This window comes from Microtus pennsylvanicus, chromosome 4 (genome assembly GCF_037038515.1).
Source record: "Microtus pennsylvanicus isolate mMicPen1 chromosome 4, mMicPen1.hap1, whole genome shotgun sequence".
In the NCBI taxonomy this organism is placed as follows: Eukaryota; Metazoa; Chordata; class Mammalia; order Rodentia; family Cricetidae; genus Microtus; species Microtus pennsylvanicus.
The window spans coordinates 99784530-99808990 of NC_134582.1; the positions used below are offsets into that span (position 1 = coordinate 99784530).

Below are 24461 nucleotides of genomic sequence, written 5' to 3' on the forward strand. Positions count from 1 at the left end.
ATGAAATGTCTAGTAATATGATGGAGGAAGGTCATTGGCTAATAAAGGAACTGCCTTGGCCCATTTCATTGGTTAGAAGATAGGTAGGAGGAGTAAACAGAACAAAACGCTGAGAGGAAGAGGAAGTGAGGGCAGACTCGACAGCTCTCCTCTCGGGAGCAGACGCCTCAGAGAGAGACGCCATGCCCCGCTCCCGGGCAGACACACGCGATGAAGCTCCGACCTAGAATCTTCCCGGTAAGACCGGTGCTCACAGATTATTAGAGATGGGTTGATCGGTATATCAGAATTAGCCAGTAAGGGCAAAAGCTAAAGGGCCAGGCAGTGATTAAATGAATACAGTTTGTGTGTTGTTATTTCGGGGCAAAAGCTAGCCGAGCCAGGCGGCTGGGGTGTTGGGGACGCAGCCCCGCTGCCGCCCATATTACAACAGTAATATTCTGGAATCACACCTCAATCAAAAGCTTGAGTAGGTAATGTTTGTGGTCCAGAGCAGCGTGATTCTAACTCCTATGATGGCTCAGACGCAACCATAGTGCCCCGGCCCATGATTGAGCTGTGAGAGTTGTCTGCTGCCAGAAGTGCGCATTAGGCAGTGCTTCCTCAGTCTGAGGCAGGACAGAGGCGCACTACTCATGTGACATAGTAAGTACATAGCTCTTCCGTGTCTGTGTTTGTTTTCCCCAGAGCAACTTCAACTGTGCCTTCAGATATCTGCCTTTGGGATCTGTCTGACATATTTCACTGAACTGCGTGAAAGACATTGCACATTTGGTCATCATCTACCGTATCTTGTCACACGCTCAGGTGCCCCTAAAAGAATGCTAGAGGAGGGGAGATAAGGAAACACTGATTTTCTGTTTGATCTTGAAAAATTTGAACACTGAAGACAACCTTGATATTGTCCCTAACAAGTAATCATTAAAATAAATGTTTGGCTCTGCCTTTTCCTCTGTGCTGCAGTAAGAAAATGCCTCCAGCCAGGTAGTTTATGAAGAATAAGGTTGGGAGTCTAAGATCAAGGTATAATAAATTCAGTGGTACTGTGTAGCCATGTCCTTCAGAGAGGACAAAGCCTGTATCCTCACAGCAGTGAAAGAACGGGTAGAAGGTGGCTAACCGACTCTTCAGGATCCTTTATACGGCACACATAGGTTTACCTTTCTGAGTCATGTTCATGTGAGTTCAAATTATTTGTAATTATTGATACACTGTATTGCTATATTAATTGTAGCCAATAAGTATAATGAATGTGACTAATATCAGTTCTGAGTATACAAAAAAGGTATGAATAATGTCAACAAATAAAATTATGCTACCCATTAGCAAAGCATTTATTTCTCTTATTAATTTTTATTGAGCTCTACATAAAGCATGTATTTCATCTAAACATTCAGTATCGATTCCTATGCAAGTAAAATTCTTCTGCTAACACTTCAAAAGGATCAATTGTAAAGACAACTTGTAAACTGCAAATGAACTTTGAAATATTTCTCCCTAAATACCTTCTGGTTTTCTAGGTAATGGAACCCAGCAGTCAGTCCCCTCTGCCGCACTTGTGTACCCCTCGTACCCTCCTTTTCTCCTCCCTTCCTCCCTGCCACTGACCTGTGGAGACTCACTATGCCTTTTCCTTGGCCCCAGCCTCTCTCCCTGTGAAACTCCATTGGAGAAAACCAGTTTTTTGTTTGTTTGCATATGTGCTTTTTTGTTTGTTTTGCAGACATGTTAATTGGAGATAACTTTTTGGATAAGGGTAGGAGCGCACGTCCACTTCCCCCTTCTCAGCGCTGGGACACAGTCTAGCTTGAACCTGTGTGTGCCCTGTGCGTGCTGCCACAGTGTCTGTAAGCTCCTATGTGTGTCAGTCCCCTTGTGTCTGGAAGACACTGTTTCCTTGGAATCACCGGTCCTCTCTGGCTCCAACAATCTTTCCATCTCCTCTTCCACATAGCTCCATGAGCCCTGAGGGGAGAGGTTTGATTACAACATTCCATTTAGGACGGGGTGTTCCAAAACCTCTCATTCTCTGCACGTTGTCCAGTTGTGGGTCTCTGTATTTATTCCCGTCTACAGTAAGAGGAAGCTTCTCTGATGATGATAGCTGGGCAGGGTACTGATATGGATATAGCAGGATGTCCTTAGGAACCACTTACTGTTTTGTTCCTTAGCAGAACAATCATACTGGGTTTTCCCTGGTGCCTGTGGCCTGTCCAGTCTCCAGTTCTTGCCTGCCTGGGCAGTGTCAGGCATGGTTCCATCTCGTGGAGTGGACCTTAGATCTAGTCAAAGAGTGGGTGGGTCCTCCCACATTTGCGCCACTGTGGCATCGGCATGTCACTCAGACAGCCACTCTTGTTGATAGAAGGGTTTGTAGCTGGATTGGTGTTGACCTTTTTCCCCTGGTAGCAAGCAGAGTACAGCTTCCAGTACCATGAACAGCAGTCGGTAGGAGTGAAGGCCTTAGACACCCACTGGCTTGACTTCTCCGTGTTCAGTGAAATATTGAAGTGTTGTCATCAGCAGTGGCTTTACTGTCAGTTTATAGAGAGCAGTAGTAGTCTTGGCAATAGCCTGAGATGTTTGGAAGTTTCCACAAGGGTCCCCCTGGTCTCAGGGACATACACAGCTTCCGTGCTGGTCATGAGCTGAACCTGTGTCCCTCTCCCGCGTCATTGCTTAATATGAGGTCTTCTTGTAACTAACACCCAGCCATGCAGTTATTCCCAATCTCAGAGCATGGCATTCCTTCCCAGAGGTTCTTGCACGTGGTGTTTCCTCCACGGGACTTCCCATCACCCTGCCTGCTCTAACTGCAGCATCTAGATGTGACACAGAGAGCACCTTCAGCTGCTTCAGCCCGGCCAGGACTTCTCTCCTGGTGTTCCCTGGATTCTTTGCCCTGCCTGAACTTGTTTTATCCTATGCTGTGTCCACCCTCTGTAGGACTCTACTCACAACGTACATTTTCTAACAGACTGTGAACAATTAGTGAGTTAATTCACAAGAAACACCCTGACAAATTTCTTCCAGCAAGGTACAGTGGGAAAATAAACAGCAATTAAAATGCCAACTTATACTTTAGTTTTAATTTTCAACAGACTGTCAGATGGAATCAACTATTCTTATTCAGTGAATGTCAGAGAGGGGAACTTTGTTGATTAAATATCATAGCAGTTGCAAAAAGAATAGACAGTGGATGGGAGTATTTGCAATGCACTTAGCACTGAGGATCTCCTAGAGGCAGCACTGCCTCTCTAGAACACTTCTGAGAATTCTCTGAGCCTTACAGATCATATATTATATGCTTGAGTACTTGTCAAAAGTCTGTTTCTTCTCTGGCTGTGGAACATGTGCTGGTGCTGGGGCCACTCCTCCCGGATTCCTGGAATCCTGCTCTGAGCAACTTAGCTCAGCAGGAAAGCTGCTCTCTGTGAAAACAGCTGCCAACTGAGCGCCCTTGTCCCTGCAGAAGCCCCAGTCCTCATCCTCCTCTGTCCTGAACTCTGAAGGAAAAGCGTTCATAACTCACAGGACGTCCTTGGTTTCACCTAAATTTTGTGAGGATGTTTTAATGGTTTTGTATTTGATCTGATCATAAGAAAAAAGCAATTTTCCATTTTTTGAAAGAAGATAAGCCTAACTATTCATCTCTCTAGATCACAGCTTCGTTGTGTAAGCTCACGTTGGTCTTCAGACCTTGTCTCCTTTTAACAAACAGCTTGATATATTATAGTCAATGCCATCAAACCATTTGCACAATGCTTTGGACATTTGGTTATAATTTCTTCGTCTGCCAAGCATTTTTCAATAAAGCTTAATTTTGGCCTCTCTTGTCCTCAATGTGAAATTGATTAACCTTGAGGTGGACTGTGGCTTGCATGTTTCTTCTTTGCATGTTTTATCTGCTGAAGTATTTATTATGTATTAAATTGCTAGCTGTAAACTATGCCGCTTGGTGTCGGGGTAAACTAATATCCTATTGTGCAAATCAAACTCATTCTTTTAAGTTTTTTCATAGAGAATTTCAGACACTTAATAGACCAGAATAACAAATCTTGACCGACCGATTGCCCAACTCCAGCATTTACCTTCCCTTGCCTTGTATGTTCTGTTTGTACGCAGGATTCCTATTGCCTCCAGGACTATTATTTTGAAGTAAATCTCAGATATTAGATCAGTCATCTATATGCAGATAACATAAGAACGAATGTTTCCAAATGAAACAACCAATCATAACACTTGGAAGAAAGTTAATAGTAATTCCTTAATTTCACCAAATGTCCTGTCACTGTTCTAATTATAGATATTTATTACGTAGAAGGCATGCTCAAGCTTCCCTAGGTCTCTGTATTTCATTGGTTGACTCATCCTTGTTTTTGTTGGTTGGTTGATTAGTTTTGTTTAACTCACTTGGGTCCCCTTTCCAGTGTATTTGTTGAATAAATCAGGCTCTTTCTTGTGTGGATTTTCAGAAGTCTTGGGTTTTAGGAGTCTGTCTCCATGCTGTTATCTGTTCTTTGTGTTCCCATAAATTAATAAAAAAAAGGTGTAGGTTAAATTCTATTTCTGAAATGAAAGTTTACTTACGCAAGGTCCATAGTAGCCAAGCTTGTTGCTACTCTTCCTGTTTGTGGTAGTAAGACTGAAAATGGAATTCAAGTGTTATGTAGACCATCCTTTTACTGATTCACCATGAACTTGTCTCTAATGATTCATCCACACTGATGATTTGTGCCGTGATCTGTTTCTTTCTTTCTTTTTTAGTGTGTGTGCATGAGTGGAGTGTACATGTGTCCTGAGACACGCGTGGAAGTCAGCAGACTGTTCAGAAGCAGGCTCTCTTCTTCCAGCTGGGTTTCATAAGGCAAGGTCTCTCTTGCTTCTGCCACACTGCATACTCCAGGTTGTAGTAATAAGGAGCGGCGGGGCTGCGTCCCCAACACCCCAGCCGCCTGCCCGGCTAGCTTTACTCGAAATAATTACACAGACACTGTATTCATTTAAACACTGCTTGGCTCATTTCTACCTAGCATCTTCTAGGTTAACTCTCCCACCTGGACTAGCCCATTTCTTATCATCTGTATAGCACCGGTCTTACCGGGAAGATTCTAGCCTAAGTCCATCCTGGGTCGGAGCTTCATAGCGTGCATCTGCCCTGGAGCAGGTAGCATGGCGTCTCTCTCTGAGGTGTCTGCTCCCGAGCGGAGAGCTGTCGAGTCTGACCTCACTTCCTCTTCCTCCCAGCGTTCTGTTCTGTTTACTCCTCCCACCTAAGGGTGGGCCTATCAAATGGGCCTAGCAGTTTCTTTATTGCTTAACCAATGAAATCAACAGATTGATATATGACACTCCCCCATCACCAGGTTATCTGGCTCAGTCGCTTCCAGAAGTTTCTCCTGTCTCCACTCCCCATCTCACTATAACAGTGCTAGGATTATAGAAGAGTGGTACCACGCCAACTTTGTCCTTGGGTTCTGTGGCTCGAGTGCAAAGCATCAGCAAGTCTTTGTACCCAGTGAGCTGCTGCGACTGCTCTTTTTGGGTTTTGTTTGTTTTTTAAGTCATATCGTTAATCTTGAGAAGTTACAACTCAAATATAAAAATGTCTCTCTTGCCTTTCTTCTACTGGATGTCAGACCCAGTCCCTACACTGTCTGTATGTGAGGCGGGTTTTCTACCACACAGCTATATCCCCAACCCACTGATATGGTGAGAACAGTCATCAGAATTAAGAGGAGTGAAAAGGTTAAAATAAGCTGAGTAGGAGGGCAGTGCTGGCTGCCCCCACAAAGCACCCCACCCCTACCCCCACTCCCACCCTTTAAGGAACACAAGCAAGGTGTTGTATCCCTTCACAAGTTCCTGCTTCCAATGCCGCCGATAATACAGTGTGGGTGAGCAGCCTGTAAGTAAGACTGGCTTGTAACATTTTCCTCCCAGTTAGTCCTGGAAGACCAGTCATGGGCAAGGAGTTGAAGGTGAGGTAACAGCTACATCTTGGTAACTGTGGTAAGAGTTAACTACCTGTTGGCCATAGAGGAAAAAAATCCAGATGAACTCCAAGCTGATACTGTGAATGTGAGGACAGAAGGAACAGTCTGATTAATGGCCAGCAGACTTGATAGCCTCTAAGACCAGCAATATCTGCAGGGTCCAAGCACTGCGGTGCGATCCCAAGCTAGTGACCAACAGTCAAGATCAGCACCTAGTAGAGCAGGTCAGAGACAGCGTGGAGTGAGTGTAGGAGTGCTCAGAAACTGGCTGGGCTAGGGAAATAGACATAGGACAGCAGTGCCCTAATTGGTCAGACGTAAGCCCAGAGAAACTAACCAATTTCAATAGAATCCATCTCATTCTTCGTCAGGTTTCTCTCTTGAGTCCTGTAAGAAGCCCCTAGAAAAACTGCCCAGCAGGTTTTCCCCTCTCATGAGGCCCCTCCCGCATGGGAGGTAATCTCCCGTTTCTGGAGACCCTCTCTTGGGCCCTCCAGAGCTTCACTACTCTGTAGTTTCTGCTTCAGAACTTTAAGCTTTCTTCTTTAAACCTTCTCTAGTAAAAACTCCTGTTTTGTTTTTTGGGTTTTTTTTTTCCTTTGGAGGTTGGGGGCTCAGTTTCAAGATAGGGTTTCTCTGTGTAACAACCCTCACTGTCCTGGAACTAGCTCTTGTAGACCAGGCTGGCATCGAACTCATAGAGATCCACCTGCCTCTCTACCTCCCAAATGCTGGAATTAAATATGTGTGCCATCACCGCCCAGCGTAAAAACTCCTTTTAAAATCCACCTCTCTGGTTGTTCTCTAGACCTCAGTCTTAGAGTCAGTGAATCAAGAGCCTGGAACAGACCACTGACTGGGTTGACGTTGTGGGTTACAGGAAGTGTCTGGTGCCCTAACTCCTGAGTTTCATCCTTTCTCTTCCTTTCCCTCCATTTCACCCAGATAATCTATTTCTTATTAAGAGTTGAAAAATATTGCTAGAAAACTAAACAAATTTTCTAAAATCTTTTCCCCATCAGCTGTTTGATTCCTTCATACAGGAAGGGCAGGAGAATGTGTCCATTGTTTAGCCAGTTCCCAACAAGTTTCCTAGCATTTTTCAATATAGTTTTAGCTTTAAAATTTTATGGACCCAGTATGAATAATCTGGTAAGTTTTATTTCATTGTATTAGCAGTAGTTGTTGTGTTTGTTTACTAATCCGCCCCTGGAGTAGACTTCTGGTCTTGAAGACTGTTGCCCCTGTAATCTTGTGCTCTGCTGTGGTGCTGCATACCACATTCAGTGTGACATCCTTGTCCCAGAAGGACCAGCCACTGGAGGAAGGAAATCTTATCTCAGTTCTCTTTCTCTCCTTACACAGTGTGTCTGCCCACTTCATCTTGCCCAGGCTTCTGTGGTCTCTGTCAGTAAATCTCATCCAGAAGTCTGTTGTGTAGTTGACTGAGCAGTGTTAGTGCCTGGTTTGTCTTCTGGACTAAGGATACCATAGTTCTGTTTTTTAGCTAGCATGTACTGAGCACTTCCAGAATACCACTGTTCCCGTCTGCCAGGTGATAGAGGGTGTGTCCCTGCTCTCTGCCGTGGCCCCTTCCAGGTAGTGAAGCACTGGAAAAAAAGTATATATGTAGTAATTTATATCTGTATGGAGCCGGTGGAACGTAAGCTTCTACAGGACTATGGAAAGTGTTAGGGATTTCCCCCTCAGTCTGCCCCGTTTCGTCTAGCTCTAAATCTAAGAGACTCTTTCCAAAACTAATTTCACACTTTACAGCCCTTTGTATAGCAGTAAACAGTAGGGTAAAAGAAAGAGGTCCTGCAAGAACTCTGGTTGGGCATGCTTTCCTCCAGGGTCTGTTTAGTGCTCGTTTGTGGCCTGTTACACTGGGTTCCTGCTACCCCGAACTGTCTGTCTGTCTTCAGTAGTTCTGTCTAACGGTGTTCCCAGAGCATTTGAGGGCTGCCCTGTGGTGCCGTCTGCCTCAGTCTGCCTTTGTCTGGTGAGCAGACCCATTGCTCAATGGCAGCTGTCTGCACAGGGGCACAAGCTCCATGTCTGAGAACATAGATTTACAGCAGATGTTAAAATTTGGATTTGTTGGTCTCTTGTGTTTAGCCTAGGAGTTGCCATGTTATCACCCAACACCTATTCAAAATAAAGCCTCACTTAGTAGTCAAAACCCTGGTCTAGGAAAGCAAATGTGTAGAAAACCCGCTAGGCTCATTCTAGCCTCTTACTGGGTGTTGAAGGTGGGGCTGGGTGACACTTGAGGGTTACCATGAGATTTGGTGGGTGGGTGCACTGCCCTCTGCGACATGAACATGGCCACGTTGTTAAATTGAACTGGGAAAGGGGTCAGTGCTGTGCTTTCCTGCTGATTTATAACACCCATCACAACAGAAAGCCAAAGCCCAGATAGGTTCCAAATGTTAAACTTGGACCACTTACAAGGTTTAAGTCACCATCGAAGGTGCCTTGATAGTGTAGCCCTGTTTCCTGGGGTCCGAGAGATCAGAGTCACAGTAGCGAGGCTCAGGACAGATGAGTTGTCTGAAAAGAAACGCAGAGGTCCTTTTGTGCTCGGCTCAGGTACTCAAGGCCACTCGTGTGTGGAGGGTGGGGTGGTGAGGGTGGTATTTTTAATAGAAAACCATTGTGTAATGGAAATTATTGTTACTAGCCCTGCCCTCCCTAGGATCAGGGTGTCTCTTCCCAGCCGACACGCTGAAATTGGAGTGACTGTAGCCAACTGTAAAGCTGCTGCTGGCCTCTAGATGTATTGTGTAACATGGGGATTTTAGCTCACAGTGTTGAGTTGTGCTTCTTGGTGTGAATATGTGCACCTGTGCATGCTAGTGTGCATGCACATGGGTGCATACGAGTGTGGCAGTCTGAGGTTTCTGTCAGGTGTCTTTCCTTAATTGCTTTCAACTTCATTTATTTTGTTTGTTTGTTTGTTTTGCCACAGGCTGTCTCACTGAGCCTAGATCCCATTGTTTTTGCTAGCCTGGCTGACCAGTGAGCTTCAGGATCCACGGTTTCTGTTGCCCTAGTGCTAGGGTCACAGGAGTTCCCGCCACTGTCACCTTCTTTCCCTAGGTCCTCCTGCTTGTGCAGTAGATAACTTCCTGGGCATGAGAGGTGACAGGTCCACAGGGGAGGCCGAGGAGACGAAGTGAAGACGCAGCTTTTCTGCATTCACTGCCACCACCCTCATGGCTTAGCCCGCCTTTCTGGATTTGGGGTGTCTTTAAATTTCTTTGCTTTTTGTTCTGTTATGGAGGTATAGGGTAAAATAGATTATATCCCCTAGCTACTAATTTTGAGCAATTAAAATAATTCTGAGAGCTGGGTTGGAAAAAAATGTGTATTTCAAGGATCTTTTCCTTTATATATAACTGTTAGAAGTTTGTTTCTGGTTTGATGAGAAGCAGCACCATTCAGATGCTTTTTGTGTGTGCTGGAACTAAAAGACAGTTTTGTTTAGTTCTGTGTAATGTTTTGAGGATTTCCTACCTGTGTATTGTATTCACATCATCTCTACCTTCCCACTACTCTTCCAGCTCCTTCTGTGGCCCCACAGCCCTCCCAAATCATGGCCTCTTCTTTAACTCCTATTTATTATATTTTCCACTTAGTGCTGTTGATGTGTAAATGTGTTTGGAGCTGACTGCCTGGGGTTGGCTAACTGAGTCTCCCTCTCCCGGAAGCTGTTAGTTTTCTCTAGTTCTTCACCTGGGACCTTGTGAGATTTTCCTCATCCACGTTATCATGCCAGCTGCTGTTACCATTATGAAGGTATGTTTAGGCTGGCACGCTGTTGAGATTTCATGGGTATAACTTTCTTGTCATGTCTACAAGACAATCTAACAACAGGCATCTTAATCCTTTGCCTCTCAGAATATTTCTGCCCCCATTTCTGTGGTGTGCCTGAACCTTAGGTGCAGGGTACACTGTAAATGTATCAGTTGGGGCTGGGTCTCCATCTGTTGCAGAGAGAGTGGGGGGTAGGTGTGTGTCTCTCTCTGTGTCTCTCTCTCTCTCTCTCTCTCTCTGTGTGTGTGTGTGTGTGTGTGTGTGTGTGTGTGTGTGTGTGTGTGTAACTGCCCTTACCTGTGAACATAAGTATTTAGGAAACTGAAATTGTATTGGTTTAGGAAAATGCCAGGTTCTCTTCTAGGGTCTCTGTCCCCTTCAACCACTGGTAGTGGGCTAGGTTTACAGTACCAGGCATGATTTCCTTCCTATTGAGTTGTCCTTATCTTTAGTTGGAGAGCTGTTGGTTACACTCAAGACAAAAGCTCCTCTATTGTGTGATTCGGGATATCTTGCTCAGCTGGTCATTGTATTTTGTAAACCTTACTAATGGGTAGGACTGCTGACTACTTTCCTCTCTTGGCAGCTTGCATGGCATCTTCGGGCACTAGCATATTTAGGCATCAGGCTTTAGGGTCAGTTTCATCTCAGTTCCTCCAATTCCTGTGTTTGAAGTGTGGATATCTTACCAATAGTTTTTTACCTTCAGGTTCTGGGAAGCAGCCACGGACTGGCAGCAACAGCCTATATTGTTTTGAGAGTTTCTTGGGTTCCCCTGACCAGCTCTTTAAGGGAGGACATGCATGCCTATTACTGGGGGTTTTGTTAGATATTCTGTCTTTGGGAGGGAGCATTATCACCACAAGTGGCATAAATCTGTCTTTTAAAATTATATGTGTGTGTTTCTATATATTCACATTATATATGTATTCTAAATAAAACAATATTCCCTATTGCTTTTTCAAACATCCTGGGTATTTTGGTATTTGTCCCTTGTCCATTTCCTCATGAATTGTCTACCTCCCACCCCCCAATTAAAGTCCCCCATTTTTCCCACTTCCTTCTTTGTAGTAGCTGTTATCCTCATCTCTAGAGCTCCCCTCTCCCCACAGTCTTTTTTAAGGGTGATTCATTCAGAGTGGAGCTTTCATTGCTTATCATCTCTTTTTGTTTTTTATGTAAGATGCATATTGGTTCCTGTTACTTTCCCTTTGAAACATCTTCATCTTTTCATCCTCCCTGTCTCCTCTGTCCTACAGTCCTTGTGTCTGGGGCCCTGTGGGTCTGGCACAGGACTCTACTGAAGCTTTTCCTGAGAGCTCTGGGGTGTGAATCTGCCTCTCCCAGGAGCCTCCAGTGAACCATCAGCTGCATATCTGTGAATGGCTTGTGCTGGTGGGAATTTTTTAAAGAGTTAAATCACAGAGCTGTTCCTACTCGGGTTAGAATTGTCTTCACTGTCTGTGTCCTCCACAGAGCGGTCCCTACCCAGTCTTGCCGTCGCTGTGCACCTCCTCCAGCCCACAGATAAAGGTTCTTAATGAATATTTAATGAAGTGATCACTTCCAGAAGTCTGCTCTCTCCAACTAATCAGTAAAAGCCACCCTGCAACACCGTAATTAACCATCGTGATTACTGTTTATTCTGAAAGCCAGGGTGCCGACTTTGAAAGTAAGATCTTGAACATTTCTTCGAAGTCCGTAATAGAGGAGAAAGTAGGGGTCTGAGGTGGCCAGAGAGGCCTTGGACCTCCCTCCTTTCATAGTTGACATGTCCTCTAAGCCACAGAGTTGCCAGTGCCTGACAAACCTGGAATTTCTCTCTTTTAGCTTCTCTGAAAATACCATTATCAGCAAGCTAATTAGTGTGCCTGAGGGGCAGGAAGATGGCTTAGCCTAAGAACCTGAGTTCAGTCCCCTAGGCCTACATGACAGAGGGAGAGAACCACTCCTCCACTGTGTCCTTTGAGCTCCACATTCTCAGGATGCGTGCGTGCACACACACACACACACACACATACACACACACACACACACACGTAGGTGCATAAAATATTTCCTTAAATGTGTCTGATCTATGCATTGTGTAAGCAGTCAAAAAATAGACACTTCAAATAAAAACCTCAGCAAGTAGCTGTGTTATCAATATTTGGAACAAAATGAAGCAGTTTGTGTCTATGAGAGAAAGTTAATAAAACCTCTATTGTACAGGATCCTCAGGATGTGCCTTCTCTTTTTGATCAATTGACTTCAATTTTCTGATAATACCACATACTAATAATCAAAATGTTTGAATGACAGCCACAGTAAATTCATAAATACGATATACTTGAAAACCCATTCTTGCTTTTTGAAATTGCTGTCATTTCTGGTTGCAGATGCTACAACAGCCTGTGATTATGGTGACAGGGACTTTGAGGCATCTTCTATAGAATACATATCACTTTTATAGCAAGTTTGTGTGTTCAAGAGCTTAATAATAGGTTTTGTAAAATTACCGACACTGTCTTCACAAACTTTAAATATGATGGAGATGAAAAAATGTAATATCTTGTACTCTGCTATTAGGTAGTGTTAAAGAAAAGAAAAAAATGCTTTGCGTTCTCGGGCTTTTATTTCTCTTCCTTGTAGCTTGGTGCTTTGACTCGTGTTTTTATATTATGCTGGGAAATGGGTATACTGATAAAAAAAAAAGGTCTGGCAGTTCCTGTTTTGTTTTCATTAGAGGCAGTGCCGCTCGTATATATGAAAGCCCACATGGAGCAGCCTGAAAATAAACTGTTGAACAGGGATGCTCTTCAGCTGGGATTGTAACCCTGCTGCCCCGCTCCTTACTAGACAGCTGACTGCACATACTACAGATGTGACATGTGCAGTGACCATGCACTACAGCTCAGCATGTGTGTGAACAACAGTGACCATTCATTATAGATCAGCGTGCGTGTGTGTGTGTGTGTATGCAGTGACCATGCACTACAGATCAGCATGTGTGTGTGTGTGTGAGCGTGTGCGCATGCAGTGACCATGCACTACAGATCAGCGTGCGCGCACGTGTGTGTGTGTGTGTGTGTGTATGCAGTGACCATGCACTACAGCTCAGCATGTGTGTGAACAACAGTGACCATTCATTACAGATCAGCGTGCGTGTGCGTGCGTGTGTGTGTGTGTATGCAGTGACCATGCACTACAGCTCAGCATGTGTGTGAACAACAGTGACCATTCATTACAGATCAGCGTGCGTGTGTGTATGTGTGTGTGTGTGTATGCAGTGACCATGCACTACAGCTCAGCATGCGTGTGAACAACAGTGACCATTCATTATAGATCAGCGTGCGTGTGTGTATGTGTATGCAGTGACCATGCACTACAGATCAGCATGTGTGTGTGTGTGTGAGCATGTGCGTATGCAGTGACCATGCACTACAGATCAGCGCACGCGCACGTGTGTGTGTGTGTGTGTGTGTGTGTGTGTGTGTGTGTGTGTTCACAGAGACAGGTGTAAGGAAGGGTGTGCCATTGCAGATAGGCAAGGACTGCTGCAGTCTGCTGGAATAGGACTACTATTTCCCGTCCATATCCTGCCAGTGCATGTGTGACTATGTACTATATATGCATGTGAAAAATGTACAAAACTAAATTGTACACAATGGAATTCCATAGTTCACTATATAGAATTATATTCCATTTTAAGACAGAAGGAAAAGCTCCTTTGGAAGCCCTGACAGCCAGGGATAGTGATTTGGTGGGAGGTAAAGGTACCTCTTTTAAATACACCTGCAGTCTTAGTGTGGCGGTTTCTCAGCGATGAAAGCCACTAAATTTAGGTAGCAAAACAGATTGGATTTAGAATCAGACCTTCAGATGATTTAAGTATAAACTCCAGAGCACTTGTCTGAAACTGTCTGTTGTGCTGCTGTTGACTGAACTCCCTTTCCCTCCTGGGAGAAGGTTGCACTGTTTCTTCCTACACCTGTGACCTTGGAAGTATAGGTTCCAAGGGAGCTTCCTGAGTCTAGAGAGCCACCACAATGACAAGACCCCTCCAAGTGCTGGACATGTATGACACATGTTTTTATGAAATAGATGCTTTATATTTGGGTCATGTTATAGCCTTAGATGTAAATATACATCTGTTGAGGGTTAAATTTTGTCCACCTTTGATTTGAACAGTCCAGTAGATTTTAAAATCTTAGATTGTGCCTCCTGGTGGCAGGCGCTGTGCCTTTATCATTTTTAGGTATTACCAACAAGTCCCTCACGGGAATGGCAAAGGATCAGTGAGAGGAAAGGCATTGCATTTCCTTGGCATTAAAACTCTGCTTGAGCTGTTGCAGGGCACTCAGGGTGCATTTCTCAGAGTGACTGGAGCACCAAGCTTCACGTGAGGACAAAGAGCAGATCAGTGGTTGGAGTGAAAGCGCCATTTGAGTTCATGCATTTGAAGGAAGATTGCATTATAAGGAGTCAGAAACAAAATCCTGTGCAGGAAATGAGTCGCTAACTCCTCTGTTGTCTTGAAAATTTTCTTTCTGCCCTTGAGCTTCATGCCTTGTCCTCAGAACCATTTCTGAAAGTTGTTAGCACAGCTCTACAAATACAGACCCGGGCATGTGGTTAGCTTGCAGGGAGCTAGAGGCACACACTCAGATCCACCATTATGCCCTTTCTACTCAGCCTCTTCCTTCTGCCATTGAATTCAACGGGGTGCAAACTCAACACTGTGGCTTTAATCCTCTGAGCAGATGAGTGGCGTGTGCAGAAACTTAGGACTCTACAGACAGATACTTCTCCCTGGATTTTTTACCATGGAAATGAACTACTCACAGCTGCTGACTTTAAGGTTTTTGTAATTTCCAGTCTCTCCTTTGACTTAATGACTAAAGCTTCCTTCTTATCAAAGCTCAGCATATGGAGTTAGATGTTGAGGATGATGAGGCCTCACCTAGTCCTTCTTCCACCCCACAGTGGTATTCCAGCCCTAGAGCAGCCTTGCCACTCTCTGATGTCATAAGCCCAGAAGCAGCCCTGTACCTTCTGCAGGTGCCAGGCCATGGCTCCTCACGGTTCACATTTCATCCCAGAGACCACAGCCCAGTAGCCTGCTTCCCAGCAGTGCTTCCAGCCCAAGTCTCAGGGTTTTCAATTTTATTGAAATCATCCTTTCTTTGAACAGGTCTCCTTGAGATTTTGAAAATTAAACAGTTCCTACATATGCAATTATGTCCAGGAGTGTTAGTTCACGGTGTGAATAAAAACATTCATTTGCATGTAGACAATCTTATGTTCTTGTTACTTTTACTTTTCCAATTGAGGCTGCTTTCTAATGAAAAATATGGCGGGAGCCTGGGGGTCAGGGAGGGCGAGAAAGAGTTGTGCGAGCACAGCCAGGTTGATACAAGGTAGTTAGTTTGTCAGGTCGTGTTAACTCCGTCTCCTTTTAATCCTGAAATTCAGTACATTGGGTTTATGAAGGATGGAATGACTTTGTGTGCTGATTGTATAGAGTATCCTGTAACATGTTAATAGTGTGATTCATGGTCCCTTTAACTCACCAAGTAAACTTCTGAAAAGAGGGTGGGGGTCTGCACTCCCCTTGCCTGTTTTTAAGTTTTGAAAGCTGTTTGTCTGTGCAGTTTATTGATGTTAAGCTCTACTGCACTATATATATATATATATGAGTATAAAAATAAACCATGAAGCATTAGCATTTTGCAGGTAATACTTTCTGTTTTCTAAGGGGTTGACGTTTCCTATGAAACCCACCATACTGACCAGTAGGATGGCATGTTGGTAAAGGGAAAAAGTCCTGGGAAAGAAAACAGAATGGTGTAGAGGCAAAAGTTTCTCCCACACTAATAGGGCGCTTTGCCCCTGGGTCCGCATTTAAACACTATTGATAAGGCAGGGTGGGACTGTGCACTAAGACGTGAAGACCAAACGTGTCAACAGAAGCTTGCTTTTTCTTTTCCAACAAAAGCTGTCTGTATTGTGTTTTATTTAGGCTCTTTTGTCTGTTATGCCAATATTGATACTGTTTCTAGCACCTTTATTTTTTTAAACAAAGAACAGGCGGTCATCTTGATGTGCCTTTAGGATATAATTGAGTAGATAATTTACTTGAAAAAAAATACCCCAGGCTTCTTTCATGTATTGTTTCAGTTTGACAATTTTAAAAAGTACATTGTGGGATATTTATAGTATTTTTTCGATCTATTTTTGTCTGTAGACTAGGAGTGCTAACTGATTTAGGGCATGGGGGTTAAAAACAGGAAATGTGGTGTATGAAGTAGGTTGTCTCCAGACTTTCCAATTCAGTTTCTTGAAGTATTACTGGGGAGTGCCGGGTTTCAAAACAACACTAGGCAGAGTACCTTGAATGATTCTGCCTTTAGAGAAGTAATGTCAGTTGTGCCAGGAAGCGCTTCATGGGCAGGGAGTGCTGCATTCTTGGTAGAGGTTTGCATGGTACAGCATGCTTTCTGTAACTCCTTCTGAGATTCTGTCTAGGCAGAAGAGGGGAAGGTTTGCCTGTCTCGGCACATCGTCAACCTTTAAATTTAGCTTTAAAATTCTACTTGATTAAGTTGAAAAGTTTTGTCAAATAACTGTTTAAGAGTTTTCATTGAACCATCACCACTAAATTGGGACACATTATAGCACCAGACAACTCACGTTTAAGACGCATAAAGAAACAAGAGTTCACTTTCCTGTGGCCTTACCAAGACTGAAAACCTTTGAACTCAGCAGTTCCATCTCTGGATTATTCTATGAAAATGTGTGACTTAGGTGGTACACACCTGTAGTCTCAGCACTCAGGATGCTAAGACAAGAGGACTAACTACAAGTTCAGGGCTCTGGTCTACAAAGGCTACATACGGTGTGACCCCATATCTACGACATTGTGAAAGGGCAGAGCAGTGGAGGGAGTGAAAGCTTAGCGAGTTCAGGATTAGTGGAGAGGCAGCGCTGGAGTTTCAGGCGGTAAAGACCATCCACATCACAGGATAGCAGTGAGCGTACGCAGCTGAGAATCTGCTTATCCAGCAGTGGCTGTAACAGACCGTGGGCTCTGGGCCATCACTGTACCAACTGTACCCCTCTAGTGAGAGAGAGGGGCAGTAGGACAGCTGTTCCTGCCTGGGAAGGTACCTATTGTGCTGTTGTACATGGGAGCAGGAGGGCATGGGTGTATGCTGAAGACCCAACTCTGCTCTGAACAGATTGTTAAAAAAAAAAAAAAGAATATAATATAACTAAGTTTTAAGAAGGGATGTGTGGTATAACCTTTTATATATATATTCCTAGTCAAAAGTCTAAAAGAATATACCAAATTGTCCTGGGGAAAGAGGTGAAGAAAATATTTATTGAACTTTTAGTTGAGGAAAACATTTATTGAATTTTTAGTTGTTATTAAATAAACTCATACTTCTGTGTTTAATTCAGCAGATATTTAATTTTTTTTTGTTTGTTTTTTGAGATGGTTTCTTTGTAGCTTTGGAGCCTGTCCTAAAACCAGCTCTTGTAGGCAAGGCTGGGCTCGAACTCACAGAGCTCCACCTGTTTCTGCCTCCCAAGTGCTAGGATTAAAGGTGTGCGCCACCACCACCCGGCTGACATTTAATTTTTTAAATTTCAAAATTAAAAAATAATAGGAAGAAAGGCCTGATCATTCAGTAGTTTGTTCTTTCATATGGGTACATCCTCAGTAGTCTGTCTAGCAGTTGGTTTGTATTAATAATGAAAATAATAATATGAATTGGCCGTGTAACACTTTTTAATTAATAGAGCATTTCCCCTTGTGAGGAGAACTCAAAGCTCGAATGAACTACCCGATTCCCAGCTCGCCTTTAATACTTCTCATTGCGGTACACAGTGGAGCATTAGCACATTGTTGCCTGGACACCAGCATCCCTTCAACCGTCAATGATGACACAGTGGTGCTATCTTCATGTGCAGCAGCCTGCCTTTACCAAATTCAGCTTTTACTGTTTGCCTGATTAATTTTAGAGATGCAGCTATTTTCTTGTTTAAGGATCATTTACTGGACTGTTTTTTCTTTTATGTAAGGCAGTCAGACCATTTATTATATTAAACCTGGGTGTTACGTTCCTTGGCTCTGTGCTCGGTGGGGAAGGTGTTTGAGTTTGCCTCAGAATGTGACATGGGGTCTGGCATGGAATACTAATATTAGGGCTCTCACTGTGGTGTTTTTAGTAATAGTGTGCCTATCCCCCAAATCATGTGACCTGCCTACTTGAAAAAGAAGAAACTGACAATTTGATCAAGGAGCTTCTTTTTTAACTCGATGTGTGCAAACACTGTTTTCCTCGTGGGAGATGTCAAGTCACACCCGCTCACTAACCGGAAGCCCACCGTGCAAACAGCAGCCCTTAAGACCTTGCTCAGAGGAATTTCCACACTTCTAATTAATTGCTAAGTGATCGTCTGAGTTTGTGCTGTGTGGGTGGGGACACTTTGTTGGTCAAATATCATGACACATTCTAATTTCATATTCAGAGCAGAGAAGTCGATATTCTGAATGCTCAGAAACTTCTTCTCATTCCCTCACTTAAGTAACATGGAAAGTTATGGGGGTTTATCTAAGTAGAGCTGTTTAAAAACAACACTCATGACTACATCATAATAACCTGGCACTTTCCTACAACTCTAAGAAGCAAGTTGGTTTTCTTCTTTACTCCTGTGCACATTGTCAACACTGAGGGCCCCTTTCCTAATCAGGTCTGTACTGTACACTTAGCACTTCTTGCTCACTGCCATTGGAGTACAAACTAAAACCCAGGGTTTTCTGTTACTCACAGGCTGTGCCCACTGTGGTATTAGCCACCTGAGCATTGCTGTAGTGTCTAGTACATCACGGGCACTGAGCAAAATGCTTGCTTATTGTGTGGGACAAGTTGTCAGTCATCAGAAGAACAAAGCTTGTTTGGGGAAGCAGATTGGTTGAGCCTCAGAAACACTTAATTCTGCTCTGCTTTCTTTAACTGTATGGTTCAGTGGATCCTTGTGCTTAATCTCAAACATAATGCCCTTGCTTTCCTGTGTCTTATGCAAAGAGATGTTTACCAGAGGACACCTCCTAACAGGCTCACATGTCTCTAGTTAGCAGCCTGCTGAAGGCTGAGGCTATTTGACTGTGGATCTTAGAAGTCTTCCTCACAGTTCAGTTTTCCTTTGCTTGTTGATTCATTCACCATTCACTTGGCAGTTCATTAAATTCTAGTGGTCAGACCAAACATCATAGTCTCCTTTAGCCATGCTAATATGTAATGTTCTGTCATTCTTTTCAAAGCCAAAGCAAAATATGACATAGGAATTCCACTAAAGCATCACCAGCCCACTTGCTGTGAAACCAGCCCAGAAGTTTTATCAGAGACAGAGCCCTCGTAAGCCCCCACCACAGCCACACTGGATGTTATGTCAGGCTGCCTGTTGCCACCATGTACGACAAACAGGTTTTCAGCAGTTAATTAATTCCCATACTGCTCCAAAGAAAGCAGCTGCAGCTGGATGGCAGTCAGTCACAGTGGGTTTTAGCGTCCACGTGTACACCTGGAGTTTCAGAAGGTGGAGCTGTATTCAGTGCCTTTTACATCCGGCATGCCTGTTAGTCTGTTATTTAAAGCTGTAGCCCTTGACGTGTTCTGTTCTGCTTGAGACTCAAGCGAACACTTCTTCCACCAGTCTGAACTCTCCTGGGGCTGTAGACTCTATGTATGTGCTCTGCTTACTTCCTACTCCACATTAGTGGTGTTCACACGGGCTAGATGGTGCTGTTGAAGACTGAGGGAATAAACAGCATTTTTGTAATGGCTTTGTTAGCAAAGGACACACTGTAATCACTGCCTTTCAGAGTTGGCAGTCACTTCAGGGGCAAACTGAATTGTCTGGGGTCATGTGGTTAGTGATTGACAAGTCACAGTTTGGATCCTACATGTGCTTTTTGTCATCTCAAGGAACATAAAAAGTAATTAGCAACTGTCAATATTAATCATATTAAAATAGAATAAAATGTGACAAGGACAGAAGCCAACATTTGCCTCTAGAGTAGACTACAGTGACGTTCCTCCCTCATAGTCCTCTGTCCTGTAGAAACAGCCCTTACCAAAAATCAAATTCTGATCCTGCCCCCAGGCACCAAAGCCAGGCACCTTGGGAATCCACTCTGCTTTCACCTCAGGGGGACAGCCATTTGCTCTAGACAGTGCGTTTCTGCACAGCTTCCCTGGGATCTTCTTGGCTTCTGCCTTCCTTCCTTGCCCTACTTCTAGTTGAAGGACGAGATGGCAGGTTCAGTTGTTGTCCTTGAGGCCACGGGTGAGACCCAGCCTCACATTTCCCAGCACATTTGCACACAGCCTCAGTGGGAAGTAGGTCTCCCTTTTTCTGCCACAGCAGACACCAGTGCTCCAGATGCCTGATCCATCCTGTGAAAGGGTTCAGAGCTGCTAGCTGTCAATCACCTCTAGATTCCTTATGATGCTGAACATGGATAACTGTAATAGGCTTTTAATTAGAGAATGATGACAGGAAAATGTGTTTGTGTTGATGCTTTCCATGTTCTGCGTTGACTGTTGGTTGAATCTGTGGACATGGAATCTCTGGAAATGGAAGCCCAACTGTACTTTCCTTTGCCCAGTCAGCAAAAAGCACATTTGCCAGCTGCTTGCCACCACATGAAGGGGCAGGCAGATGATGTAGGTGGGTCTTCTATGTATCTGTTGCTTTCATTGGTTAGTTAATAAAGAAAACTGCTTGGCCTGATAGGTCAGAATATAGGTAGTCAGGGAAGACAGAACAGAATTCTGGGAGGAAGAAGGCAGTGAGGCAGATGCCATAGCTCTCCTCTCCGAGATGGACACAGGTTAGAATCTTCCCAATAAGCCACCATCTCGTGGTGCTACACACATTAATAGAAATGGGTTAATCAAGATGTGACAGTTAGCCAGTAAGAGGCTAGAGCTAATGGGCCAAGCAGTGTTTAAAAGAATACAATTTGTGTGTTGTTATTTCAGGTGTAAAGCTAGCCGTGCGGGAGCTGGGCAGGACGAAAATCACGCCAGCTCGCCTAGTCACTAGAGGCAGACTGACCATTTCCAAACATAGATGCTACCTAGGCTGGCCCTTCACCATGATTTTTTTCTACCTCTATCCCAGTACTGGTGTTTAACCAGCTAAGAGTGTCATAAAATGAAGAGAGCAACCAAACACATTTATAGATTCTTTTACACTGGTTTTTCTTGGCAATATAAAACCCTTTTATATAACTGTCTTGTATAAATTTGCTATATGTGATATAGACAAAAACCAACAGCAGTAAATTATGGCCAAACTTTTGGTATCTTTGTGATCATCTTTCTGGTATTACCAGCATGTTCCACTTAAAGGGCTGATTGATAGACATTTACCTAAGTAGTCTACCACATAGGAGAATCCCAGGAAATGTTTGCTAACAAATGAATGAATATTTGTAGTCACTTCCTTTGGATGAAATATGTCAGTTCTCTTGCTAGCAGAAGATACTTGTTCAGTATAGTGATTGCTCTTTGAAAAGAGAAAGCCTGTCGGGGGAGGGGTTCTGAGCATTTTTTCTTTAATTGAAAATAGATTATTTTCTCATGCAATATATCCTGATTATAATTCCTCTCCGACACTCTTCTCAATTCTTCCCCACCTCCTCTCCCTTTCAGATCTACTCCCTTCTGTCCCTCATTAGAAAAGAACAGGCTTCTAAGAGATAACAACCAAATATGACAAAATAAAATATAAGATGAAAAACTTTTATATCAAAATTGAACACTACAACCCAGTAGGAAGAAGAGTCCCAAGAGCAGACAAACGAATTAGAGAGGTTTTAACCCTTTCTCTTTTTTCTTTCTTTCTTTCTTTCTTTCTTTCTTTTTCTTTCTTTCTTTCTTTCTTTCTTTCTGTCTGTCTGTCTGTCTTTTCTTTCTTTCTTCCTGTTCCTCCTCCATCCCTCCTCCTCTTCCTCCTCCTCCTCCATCCCTCCTCCTCCTCCTCCTCCTCCTCCTCCTCCTCCTCCTCCTCCTCTTCTTCTTCTTCTTCTTCTTCTTCTTCTTCTTCTTCTTCTTCTTCTTCTTCTTCTTCTTCTTCTTCTATTTTTATATATTTTTTATAAACTTCTCACTGTGTAGCCCTGGAACTCACAGTTCTTCTGCCTTGGCTGCCTGGGTTCTGGGATTGCAGGCATGCCCCATCCTAAGAAGCTTGGTTTTGTAATCATTATTCCTGTAGTGTATGCATTGCTTTGGGACATTAGGATTTTGCCATAGGCAGATCCAGCTGGGACTGGTTGCCCTGTGCTGGGGTGATCAACATCAGCCTGTACTCTCACTGGCCTGAGACCGCTTATGCAGAAGGGCTGTTTCCATCCATACTAGCTGTCTGTTTCTTCCTTGCTCCAGCGTGCCCCATAGTCCATGAAGCAGTTTTTTGTTGTTCTGTGAAGAGAAGCAGGTTTGTTTCCCTAGCCATAAAGATAAAAACTCCAAGAATTATAAAATACTCTCCCCAAGGTTAAGGCTTCTTTTCTATCCATGCAAAACCTACAGTGGGGCTCACAGGAGCCCGGTTTCTGCTGATATTCCTACTGTTTGCTATCACAGCTGCATCTTTAGAGTTGTATTGACTAATCCAGGGCTGTCTCTGCTATGGGGTATTTCGGTGGTGGTGCTTAGTGTAATGTTCTTGCCAGATGTCTTTCCTGTCAGGGCCAGAGGGAAAGCTGAGTTGGTAGTATGTGGTCACTGGGCACATGACTGCCTGGCTGGAGTCGAGTTTTAATTTTCGGCTTAGCAGTCAGCACTCCAGCCCCACTCTCACTTTGCATCAAAGAGTTAAGGACGGTAAAGCTGCCCTACGATTGCAGTCACCTGGCTGGCATCTACGCTGCGTTGGTGCTAACAGAGCCTGGCTTCACAGGACAGAGGCTGTTGAGTTTTAGCTCTTGCTTCTTCAGAGCACCACCAGACTCTCCCTAGGCTTGCGATTTCAGTTCCTGTGCATGTTAGGCAGGTATGCAGAGATATGCGTAGACATGAGCAGGTCTGCCACAGACTGCCCTGGACTCCAGACAGTGACCAAATTTTTGAGTGGTGTGCTCCGATACCTGGAGTGATGCTCAAGGCGCTGTCTGGAGAAGGCCCAGCTGCTGCAGGAGACCTCAGTAGCATGGCGCTTCTTTGACTGGAAGAAATTGCTTTGTTCTGCAAGTTAGTGTATTTCACTTTTGTAGATCCCTTGTGTTCTTCTGTCCTTCCCTTGGAGTTAACCTGTAATCCCAGCACTCAGGAAGGGGAATCAGAGGGATAAGTTCAAGGTCATTCTTGACTATATAGTGAGTTCAGGACCAGCTTGGACTGCACAAGATCCTGTCTCAGAACAACCAGAAAATATTGATTCCAGTTCATAGTCTGTCCATATTCACGTTATGGATGACAGTTTGAGGGAGTAGTGACCTTCAGCCTTTGTAGTTAATTCTAGGAGACAGTCTAGAGTATTCTACTGCAGGAAAAAAAAAGCTGTCTTTTGGAGTTATAGGGAAACAACACTTTGCTTCTGCTTACATAGTTTTTCTTACACCATGGTGGCCTCTTAAGGAGCACAATGCTGTGCATGCGTGGTCACCGTTAATCCTCACTGCAGTCTGGCAGAAGAGCTGCAAAATCTATACTCGCTCAACACGTGGGAAGGCTTCCTCACCAAAGTCAGAGCGCTGTGACCACACTCTGCACCCGTAAGCTGGGTGCTGCTCTCAACTGGAGCTGTGCTAATTAGCTCGGGCCCCACAGTCTGATGTCTTTATTTTGTCCAATCTTTAACTTGCTTATAGGATCAGGTTTAATTAATTTTGTAACAAGCTTCTCTTGTGTGTAGTGGGTTACGTGGGCACATAGACGGGGGTTGCACACACCTATGAATCCTGTTCTGTCACTCTTTGCCTTACTTGCTTGAGTCAGAGTCTATCACTGTACCTGGAGCTAGGCTGGCATCCAGGAAACCCCAGCGATCCTCACGTTTCCACCCCCACAGAACTGAGGTTAAAGGCACAAAAAGCCTTGCTCAGCCCAGGGTTTTACATGGGTGTTTGGGTTTCAAGCCTTCATGCTCGCGCAGCCAGTGCTTCCCCACTGAGTGATCTCCCAGACCTTCAGGTTTTCTTCTTTGAAAGTCATTCATGGGCTAGAAAGATGGCTCAGCAGTTTAGGGCACTTACTGCTCTTGCAGAGAATCCATGCCCTGTGGTTCACAGCTGCCTATAACTCCAGTTCTAGTTGGTCTAATGCCCTCTAGCCCTCTAGTCTCAGCAGGCACCTGCACGGTCATGGTACAAATAAACACATATACACACAGGAAAAATAGTGATTCCTCAGAATCTAAACTTCCTTCTGTGTAATGCTGTGATGGACGTCCAACATGCATCTTCCAGACTCCAGCTCCCCGCTCTTGCCCGCTGCACATTCTCTGATATGTGTGTGAAATAGGAGGACATTTTTAAGTTTTGGTTCTGAGACCAACTGATAGTAAACTCCATGCAAACAGTCATAAGAATGAAAAAGAGTGAAAGAAAATTTCTCATTCACACTGTTCTGTTTTCCCCTCTCTGGA

At 44.0% G+C, this 24461-nt stretch overlaps 1 protein-coding gene across 3 annotated transcripts in view; it reads left to right on the forward strand.

The window, feature by feature from the left end:
* Window positions 1-24461, forward strand: part of Exoc2 (exocyst complex component 2) — a 165575-nt gene that overhangs the window by 128897 nt on the left and 12217 nt on the right. The window lies entirely within an intron of this gene.